The following is an 11,149-nucleotide window of genomic DNA, read 5'->3' as shown; positions in this document are numbered from 1 at the left end:
TTAATGAGGGATACAAAAGAGGACCTGAATAGATATACTGACAGCTCATTGTCGTTAAGGTTCAGTTACCACAAAATTAATCAGTATGAATTCTGTGCAAATTCCATCAACATCCCAGCATGATTTTCCAAAGAATTTAAAGCTATTTCTAATATTTGTCTAAAATTAAATGAGCAAAAAATAGGCAAGAAAATACTGAAAAAAAAAAAATCCAGTAAGAGATTCTGCATCTTGTCACGTGTCAGAGATCTATAGTAATTTTTAATATATGGTCTTGGCACATGAACAGATCAAAAGATCAATTGTACAGAATACTCTAGAAAAGACTCATAAGTTTATGTGAATTTATAACATGATTGTGTTGGCATTTAAAAGCAATACGGCAAAGAGGGTATTGAGATAATTGTCTTTCCTTAACAGAGTTAAACATTTAGACCTCTACCTGAAATCATATGACAAAATAAGTTCTAGATGGTGTGAATGCTAAAAACTATGAAAACCAAAAAAGAAAATGCAAGGGGAGACCCTAAAACTGGAATTTATTTGTAAAAAATTGTGTACTTTTTCTTACATGTTTAAACTTCAGTCACCTACAAAGTACTCTTCATTTGATGCAATACACATATCAAGATGTTTCTTCCATGGCTCAAAATAGTTTTTGAACTTGTTGATTTTGATGCCTTTTAGTGCTCCTGCATTTTTTGTTTCATGTCTTCCACATCAGCAAAACATTTCCTTTTGAGATTTTTTTTTTTTTTTTTTTTTTTTAGAAACTGTTTATTTTCCATCAACCTTATTTCCATTCTGGTAAGAGTGTGCGGAAGACGAGTTTAAGATCACTCAGTGGTTGTTCCTACCCACTCGGTGGCCTGCGCGGTGGGGGCTGCAGACCAGTCTTCAGTGGCAGGCTGAGCACTCCAGTCTTCAGTAGGGAACTGCTGAATAGGCACAGAGGGCACCCGCAGGCCTTCCGACCAGTCTGCCACCTCGGGCTGAGCAGCGGTGAACTCGGGAGCTGGAGCCATCCATTCACCCTGAAATTCCTCCTTGGTCACAGCCTTCTCCGCAGCGGCCTGCTCTTCCTTCTCAATCTCTTCAGGGTCTCTGTAGAAGTAGAGATCAGGCATGACCTCCCACGGGTGCTCGCGGGAGACGGTGCCGCGCATGCGCAGAACTTCCCTGGCCAGCATCCACATCAGACCCACTGAGTTGAACCCCCTTGTTGTTGCAAGGGATGGCGATGTCCACCTAGCGCAGAGGAGAGTCTGTGTTACACAGAGCAATGGTGGGCAGGTTAACATAGGACACCTCGGTGAGAGGCTGGTGGTCAGCCCTGGGGTCGGTGACCACCAGAAGTCTCGGCTCCCGGAAGGCTGCCTGGATCTGGTTAGTGAAGGTGCCTGGAGTGAAGCGGCCAGCAATGGGAGTGGCTCCAGTGGCAGCAGCGAACTTCAGCACAGCTCGCTGGCCAGTGTTCCTGGACGAAATGACACTGACATCAGTGGGGTTTTCAATGGCTACAATGGCGCGAGCTACCAGCAGGAGGTTCTCCCAGGTTCTCCTCAGATTTATGATGTAAATGCCGTCACTGTTCCATTTGAAAGTCAAGGTTGGTGCCACCTAAGTGGGTTCCTGCTGCAAGGAATTTGAGGACATCCTCTTCCTTCATTTGCAGGACATCAAGGCCTCCGGACATTGTGAAAGTTTCCCTTTAAGTTATGTGGGAACCGAGAACAACGCTGTACGGGCCCTTCCCTTGATAGCACGGGGAAAAAAAAGCCCTTTGAGATTTTTTTTCATCCAGGTTTCCCTTGGACGAAATATAAAAATGTTCTGTGGAGTGATATTGCATGACTAGGGAGGGTGGTGCACGGGGGTCGTGTCATTTTTGGTGAAAAACTGCTGAATACTCAGTGTGGCGTGGGCAGGTGCACTTGTAAATCACCTATCATGAAACGGACAAACACGCTGAGTCTTCAAAAAACTTCACTGAAGTTGAATGCAGCCTTTCACAACAATGCCAGCTGGTGCACTGATACAGATGGGCTCCTAGAATACTCATCTAGAGAGGGAAGCCTGTACTACCAGGACCCACCTCTCCAGGAACCCATTCAGGACACCACGTTACATTTAGTCATTATCTCCAGAGGCTTTTGTGGAGTGTTTCTTGGGCTTTCCTTGTTTTTGATGACCTTGACAATATTGAGAATACTAGTTAGGTATTTTGTAAAATGCCCCCTAATTGGTGTTGTATGATGTTTTCCTCAAGATTAGTTTGGATTTTGGGTTTGGAGAAGGAAGACCACAGAGGTAAAGTGCCATTTTCATCACTTCATATCAAGAGTACATACTATACTGTCAATATGATTTACCACAATTGATGATGACTTTGATCACCTGTCAGTTACAACTGACATACAATATTATGTGTTTCAGGTGTACAACCCTGTGATTAGACATTATATAACTTACTAAGAGATCACATTGATAAATCTAGTACCTACCTGGTACCATATATGGTTATATAATATTATTGACTACAATCTCTATGCTTTACATCCCTATGACCATTCTGTAAATGCCAATTTGTATTTATTAATCCCTTCCTTTTTCACCCCTTCCCCCAACCCACAACCATCTAGACACTGTCAAAGTGTTCTCTGTACCTTTGAGTCTGTTTCTGTTCTGCTTGTTCATGTATTTTGTTTTTTAGATTCCACATATAAGTGAAATCATATGGCATTTGCCTTCCTCTGCTTAGCTTATGTCACTCAGCACAATACCCTGTAGGTCCATCCATGTTGTTGCCAATGGCGAGATTTCATCCTTCTTTTATGTCTGAGTCATATTCCATTGTGAATATGAACTACTTCATCTTTATCCATTCACCTATTGATAGACACTTAAGTTGCTACCATATCTTAGCTATTGTAAATAATGCTGCAATGATTATAAGGACGTACATGTCTTTTCAATTTAGTGTTTTGAGTTTCTTCAGATAAGTATCCAGAAGCAGAATTGCTGGATTCTTTGTTTTCTCTTATTTCAGCCTTTGTTTTAAAGTCTATTTTGTCTGGTATAAGTTTTGCTACCCCAGGATTTCTCCTTTGTTTGTTTTTTTCTGTTTTCATGAAATAGCTTTTTCCATCCTTTTACTTTCAGTCTGTGTGTGTCTTTTGATCTGAAGTGAATCTCTTGAAGAGAGTCTATGTAAGGGTCTTGTTTTGTTATCCATTCAGCCACTGTATGACTTTTGGTTGGAGCATTTAATGCATTTTATATTTAAAGTAGTTTTTTATAAGTATGTGTTTATTCCCAATTTATTATTCATATTTTTATCTTTTATATTTCTTCATTTTAAAGAAGATCCTGTAACATTTCTTGTAATACTGGTTTGGTAGTGATGAACTCCTTTAGCTTTCTACTATCTAGGAAGCTCTTCATCTGTCCTTGGATTTTAAATAAAAGACTTGCTGAATAGAGTAATTTTGGTTGTAGGTCCTTGCTTTTCATCCCTTTGAATATTTCTTTCCAATCCCTTCTGGTCTGCAAAGTTGCTGTTGAGAAATCAACTGACAGTCTTATGGGAGCTCCCATGTAGATAACTAACTGCTTTTGTCTTGCTGCTTTTAAGATTCTTTGTTTTCAACCACTGGCATTTCAATTACAATGTATCTTGATGTGGACCTCTTTGAGTTCATCTTGTTTGGGACTCTGAGCTTCCTGGGCTTGTATGTCTATTTCCTTCACCAGGTTAGGGAAGTTTTCTGTCATTTTTTTCAAATAGGTTTTCAATTCCTTGCTCTCTCTTGTCTCTCTGGCACCCCCATGATGCAAATGTTGGTGGGTTTGAAGTTGTCACAGAGGTTCCTTATACTATCCTCATTTTTTAATTCCTTTTTCTTTTTTGCTATTCTAATTGGGTGTTTTCTGCTTCCATATCTTCCAAATCTCTGATTTGATCCTCTGCTTCATCTACTCTACTGATTTCCTATAATGTATTCTTCATTTTTTATTGTTTTTTTAAAGATGTTTTTTACCTCAGTTTTTATATTTTCTATCTCTTTGTTGAAGTTCTAAGTTCATCTATACTTTCCCTAAGTTCCTTGAGCATCCCTGAACTCTGCACCTGGTAGATTGTTTGTCTACATTTTGTTTAGTTCTCTCTCTTTTTTTGAGTTATGTTCTATTCTTTCATTTGGGGCATGTTTCTTTATCTCCTCATGTGTCCCTCTGTTAGTTTCTATGATTTAGGTAGAGCTGTTATGTCTCCAAAGCTTGATAGAGTGTCCTTGTGTAGTAGGTGTCCTGTAGGGCTCAGTGGTACAGCCTCTCTAGTCACCTGAGCCATGTGCACCAGGTGCACCCCCTGTGTGGGCTATGTATACCCTCCTTTTGTAATTGAGCCTTGATTGCTGTTGGGACCTCAATGGGAGGGATATACCCCAAGGCCCATAGGCTGCAAGGACTGGCTGCAACTGCCATGGAGGATCAGCTGTGCAGGGGCTGACCCCACAGAGCAGGACTGACATCAGCAGGGCTCTGGTCCTTGCTGAGTCTGCCCATTGAGTCCATGGCTTATGAAATTTGTTGGGTGGTGCTTTGATGTGGTTTAAAGCTGTCCACTCGGTGCACTGACTCTGGGACCTCCTGGGAGATGCAGGCCAAGGTCAGCCACTGTACCCTGCCCAGCAAGAACTGCAAAGTGATCTAAAGATGGCTGATACTTGTTCTGGGCTTGGAGCTTCCAAGGAGAGGCCAAGCTGTGAACCAAGGCTACCTGCCATTAATGCAGTGCCTGGAGCCATTTATCAAGAGGTATTAGGCACCCTAAGACCAGATGCTCCTTGCTTGAGAGACTTTAGGAAAGTCCGAAGCATGAGCCAAAAGGCCATTTGTATGGATACATCTTGGGTGGGTTCTAAAGTTGGGTGGGCAGGGTCTCAGAGAGTTACCAAGATGAGGTGAACATTGTTAGCCAGGTTTATGGAGACTCAGATATGGTGGCCACCTTCTAGCTCTGTGTGAGGAGGGCTCAGAAAAGGAAAAATGACTTCTGTCAGCACTTTTATCTGGGAGAAAGCTGCTTCCCTCCAGGTCTCACTCTGATTTCAGACAATTCAGTTCCTCCCCATTTGTCTCTGGTGCCTTTTGAGCTGATGCCCCAGTGTGCAGCTCGGAGAGTGTGAGTATGAGTAAGTCTGTGTGTGGACCCTTTAAGAGGAGTGCTTGGGTGCCACGTCCTCTTCCAACCATGTTGTCTGACAAGGTCCGGACGTGGAAAGAAGGAATTCAAGGAATCCATCTTCCTGGAGAGAACGTGGCATACAAAGGGGGGCGGTAATTTTCCTGGGATTGCTCTTAGTAACTTCCTTGTTGATATTATCCATGGCCTTACTTTGAACCTTGATTCCCATGAGAACAGGCCATGAGGAGAAAGAGGCTCGAAGTGAGTCAATGAAATTCTGAAGGGACAACTAGTTCTCCCCAGACTACTGAATTATGCCCAAATTGTTTAAACAATGTGTTTATAAACCTGAGTAAGAAATTATCCCCAACTGTTCCCATAAAAGAACTCTCTGAACTATCCAAACAGAAATACAATAAGACATGAGAAAGTCAAGAATGGCCTGTACCCTACAAAATCTAACACAACTGTCTATCACCTTTTAGGTCAATAGGTTTACTGTGGCTGGATTCCTGTCTATCTCTCCTCACATGTTTGTTTTGGTAATCAAAAGGTGGTGGGATTCTTAGACACCTGTATTTCAGGTTCATTGATTCGCATAATTCCAATAAAGTTGTACAAAATAATTTCTTGACCAGAGAACAAAATCCCCTCTAATGAAATAGCCCCTGAATGTCTAAAAGTTGGTGGAGAACAGCCCCACCTTTACCTTGAATAGAAAAATATAGCAATTAGAAGTAGACAGGCAAAGAACTAAGAGAAGCTGGTTAGCTATTACAAACTAAGCACGGAGAAACAACTACCAGGGAGTCAGAGTCCATAGTACATAGAAAAACATTTTAGACAGAAAAGATAGATAGCTAAGTTAGACATCACAAAGGCCTTATAATAAATTTCCTATAACCTGTACTCAGTCTAGTGTATCCTTATAACCCATGACAAATTCTGAGAACGTTAATAAACAATAAGACATTCAAACTCTGTACATACAGCTATTTCTAATTGTCTGATATCCGGGTAAATTTTTCTGCTTTGCCTAACCACAAATAATAATCACTGCCTAAAATGAAAATATAAAAGCCTGCTTGTACTTGCAATAAACAGAACAGAGCTTCACCGTCCTCTGAGGCATGTTGTCGTCTGTCTCCCATCGTCGACGCCTTACCCACCTTTCAGGAACCCCTGGACCCAGCTGTGGCAGGACCGCAGCACTTGGGCCCTGGCCAGTGTGACTCAGTTGGTTGGAGCATCGTTCCATAATCAAAAAGTTACAGGCTTAATTTGATTCCAGGTCAGGACACATACCTAGGTTGCGGATTTAGTCCCCAGCCTGGGCATGTGCAATCACTGCTCTGGGCATGTACACAAGGCAACCAATTGCTATTTCTCTCACACTGGTATTTCTCTCTCTCTCTCTCCCTCTCTCTCTCTCTCCAACAAAGGCCATGAAAAAATGTCCTCGGATGAGAAAAAAAGAAAGAAAAATGCCTGGGACTCCAGAAGCCCTCCATCTCACTCAGCCACAGTCCTCACTGGTTTCACAGCCAGAAGTTATGGGGACTACTTCTTCTGGCGCTGGAATTCTGGGCTACAGGACCTGGTGTGGGGCTGGGATGCCCTCCTCGACAGGTGAGACCTCCACAGCTGAGATATCCTCCCAATTTTTATTTGCCTCAGGTAGGTGTGGGACAAGCCCGTTCTACTTCTCTACTGGTCTTACCAGTCTCAATGTGGGTTATTCTTTAAATCCCGAGAATTTTAGTAGTACTTCCATTCCACTAGATTTTAGGTGATTCTGAATGATGGTTGTTCTGTACTTTAGTTGCAATTTTGATGTGATTGTGGGAGGATTTTGAGTACTCCATTTACCTACACTGCCATACTGACCAGAACCCCTAACATTTATTTTTAAAGGGCCAAAAAAAGCAAGATGCAAAAAATATATAATTTCTATTATATACCTACATAATCAGCTCATTTTTAAAAAGCCAGTACCTTGTATGTATTTCCACTGCGTACCCAAGCACCTATATATAACTTATATGAGGTTTGTCCAGAAGGTATCCAGCCATGTAATATGAAAAACAGAGATATTTATTAAAGAAGATACAAGAAACATTGAACAGAGGACAATGATGCTTCAGTCCCCTTCAAAGTAGGCACCTTAGGACCTCACATAGTTCTTCCAATCACTATCAGCTGCCCCATCATATTTTCCTGAATCTCATAGATGGTCCAAAATGTCTTCCATTTCAAAGGTGATTTTAGTTTCAGAAAAAGTCAGAAGTAACATGACACCAAATTTGGGCTGTGGCAGTGCTGAATCATCTGGGTGATTTGGTGTTTCACCAAAAAACTCTGCAAGAGACAGGATGCGTGAGCGGGCATGTCATCATGATGAAGCTGCCAATCACCAGTTGCCCATAGCTGCGGCCTCTGAATCATCCAAACAGTTTCTGAGGAGGAATGTTCAAACTTAACAGAAAATTTGACACAGATTCCGTGCTCTACTCACTCAGTCATTCTGAATGCAATGGCCACACAGTACACATGCTCACTCAGTGGCTTCCACTACCCCCCACTGACTAGTACAGTGAAGTCATCATTTTTTACACAGGCGCATTTCAGTCCACTCTCCTTGGCTGCCAGGGTACACTAGTGTTGCATAAACCGTTCTCATTATGTTAACAATGGCTGTACTTTTTTTGGAGAGACTTCGTATACCTATAGGACTGTGCTGTACAATAGCCACTCACATGTAGCTATTTAAATTTGCTTCATTAAAGCTATTGGTAAATAAAATTAAAAATGAGTAACATTTTCTCAGTCATACTAGTCACATTACAAGTTCTCAGTAGCTAATGTGACTGGTTACTGTTTTGGACAGAACAGATACAGAACGTTTTCATCTTTGCAGAAATTCTATTGGACAGCACTGCTGTAAGGTATATACATATGTGTGTGTGTATATCACTGCATTGAAAAGGGACTTAGAAATATACACCAAATAAGTGCTTACCTCTAGAGAAAGTAGTTCATTTTTATTCTATAATCTTCTGTATTCTATTTTTTAATATATGTACTTTTATTAAGTATATTTTATTGATTATGCTATTACAGTTTTCCCATTTTTTCCTCCCCTTTATCCTCCTCCATCCCGCACTCCCCCTCCCTTCAGCATTACCCCTCACACACACACCTTAGTTCATGTCCATAAGTTCTTTGGATGCTCCATTTTCTATACTATTCTTAACCTCCCCCTGTCTATTTTATGTCTACCAATTATGCTTCTTATTCCCTATGCCTTTTTACTCCATTCTCCCACACCCCTTTCACACTGATATCCCTCCATGTGATCTCCATTTCTGTGATTCTGTTCCTGTTCTACTTGTTTGCTTAGTTTTTGTTTTTGTTTTTTAGGTTCAGTTGTTGATAGTTATGAGTTCGTTGTCATTTAACTGTTCATAGTTTTGATCTTTTTCTTAGGTAAGTCCGTTTAACATTTCATATAATAGGGGCTTGGTGATGATGAACTTCTTTAACTTGACCTTATCTGGGAAGCACTTTATCTGCCCTTCCATTCTAAATGATAGCTTTGCTGGATACAGTAATCTTGGATGTAAGTCCTTGCCTTTCATGACTTGGAATACTTTTTTCCAGCCCCTTCTTGTCTGCAAGGTTTCTTTTGAGAAATCAGCTGATTGTCTCATGGGAACTCCTTTGTAGGTAACTGTCTCCTTTCCCCTTGCTGCTTTTAAGATTCTCTCCTTCTCTTTAATCTTGGCTAATGTAATTATGATGTACCTTGGTGTGTTCCTCCTTGGGTCCAGCTTCTTTGGGACTCTCTGAGCTTCCTGGACTTCCTGGAAGTCTATTTCCTTCGCCAGAGTAGGGAAGTTCTCCTTCATTATTTTCTCAAATAAGTTTTCCATTTCTTGCTCTTCTTCTTCTCCTCCTGGAACCCCTATGATAGGGATGTTGGAACATTTAAAGTTGTCCCATAGGTTCCTACGCCTCTCCTCATTATTTGGAATTCTTGTTCCTTCATTCTGTTCCAGTTGGATGTTTATTTCTTCCTTTCGTTCCAAATCATTGATTTGGGTCCTGGTTTCCTTCCCTTCACTGTTGGTTCCCTGTATATTTTCCTTCATTTCACTTTGTATAGCCTTCATTTCTTCCTTTACTTTGAGACCATGCTCAATCATTTCTGTGAGCATTCTGATTACCAATGTTTTGAACTGTGCATCTGGTAGGTTGGCTATCTTCTCATTGCTTAGTTCTTTTTCTGGAGTTTTGATCTGTTCTTTCATTTGGGCCATATTTCTTTGTCTCGGTGTACCTGTTAGTTGTAAGAGGTGGAGCCTTAGGTGTTCCTCAGGGCAGGGCAACCCTCTTGGCTGCATTGTGGCATTGTATGTGGGGGACGATTCAAAGAGGGAATAATGCCACTTGCTAGCTTCCTCTGCTCTTGTCCCACTTTCACTTCCCTCACTTCCCACAAGTGGATTGTGCCCTTTCAGGTGCTAATTCCCAGGGGGGTGAGCTTGTGTACATTCTAGAGTCCTGTGGGTCTCTCCAATGGATTCTCCTGTGAGTCTGTTTCTCCCACAACTGCAACAACCACAGGTTTTTAGAGCCAGAGGTTTGAGGTTTTATTTCCCTCTGCTGGAACCCTGAGTTGCGTGGTCTGTCTTGTTCCCCAGTTGTTTCTCCCAGCTTAACTGCATGCAAATGTGGGACTCCCTGGTCCACCTTCTGCTGCCTTGTTGCATGTCCTCTTCACCCTGGCTTCCTGTATCCACCCTTCCTACCAGTCTGGATGAATGTTTCCTCTTTAACTTATTGGTTGTCAGACTTCCATACAGTTTGATTTTTTGGCAGTTCTTTGTTTTTAAATTGGTTTTTATCCTTCTTTTGGTTGTGCAAGGAAGCGTATCTACCTATGCCTCCATCTTGGCTCCAGCAAAGAGGGTTGCCCTGCCCTGGTGAATACCTAAGGTCCCACCCCCTTACAACATAACACGTACACTGAGACAAAGAAATATGGCCCAAATGAAAGAACAGATCAAAACTCCAGAAAAAGAACTAAGCAATGAGGAGATAGCCAACTTATCAGATGCACAGTTCAAAACACTGGTAAGCAGGATGCTCACAGAAATGAATGAGTTTGGTCACAAAATGAAGGAACAAATGAAGGCTACTGAAGTGAAATAAAGCAAATTATACAGGGAACCAACAGTGAAGGGAAGGAAACCAGGACCCAAATCAACAATTTGGAACAAAAGGAAGAAATAAACATCCAACTGGAACAAAATGAAGGAACAAGAATTCTAAATAATGAGGAGAGGCATAGGAACCTCTGGGACAACTTTAAATGTTCCAACATCCCTATCATAGGGGTTCCAGGAGGAGAAGAAGAAGAGCAAGAAATGGAAAACTTATTTGAGAAAACAATGAAGGAGAACTTCCCTATCTGGCAAAGGAAATAGACTTCCAGGAAGTCCAAGAAACTCAGAGAGTCCCAAAGAAATTGGACCCAAGGAGGAACACAGCAAGGCACATCATCATTAAATTATCCAAAATTAAAGATAAAGAATCTTAAAAGCAGCAAGGGGAAAGGAGACAGTTACCTACAAAGGAGTGCCCATAAGACACTCTCAAAAGAAACCTTGCAGACAAGAAGGGGCTGGAAAGAAGTATTCCAAGTCATGAAAGGCAGGGACCTACATCCAAGATTACTCTATCCATAAAAGTTGTCATATACAATGGAAGGGCAAATAAAGTGCTTCCCAGAGAAGAAAGGGGTTCATCATCACCAAGCCCTTAATATATGAAAGGTTAAAGGTACTTATCTATGAAATAGAAGATCAAAAACTATGAGCAGTAAAAGACGACAAACTCACTACTATCAATAACTGAACCTAAAAAAACGAAAACAAATACTAAGCAAACACCTAGAAC

The 11,149-nt window shown here is 41.4% G+C and overlaps 1 pseudogene; it reads right to left on the bottom strand.

The window, feature by feature from the left end:
• Window positions 1-760: 760 nt before the first annotated feature.
• LOC112297633 (small ribosomal subunit protein uS2 pseudogene) lies at window positions 761-1,888 on the bottom strand (annotated as a pseudogene).
• Between the last annotated feature and the right edge of the window lie 9,261 nt (window positions 1,889-11,149).

Source organism: Desmodus rotundus, chromosome 3, assembly GCF_022682495.2.
Source record: "Desmodus rotundus isolate HL8 chromosome 3, HLdesRot8A.1, whole genome shotgun sequence".
In the NCBI taxonomy this organism is placed as follows: domain Eukaryota; kingdom Metazoa; phylum Chordata; class Mammalia; order Chiroptera; family Phyllostomidae; genus Desmodus; species Desmodus rotundus.
The sequence above is the reverse complement of the archived record's forward strand: the minus strand, read 5'-3'. Positions and strand labels throughout refer to the sequence as shown.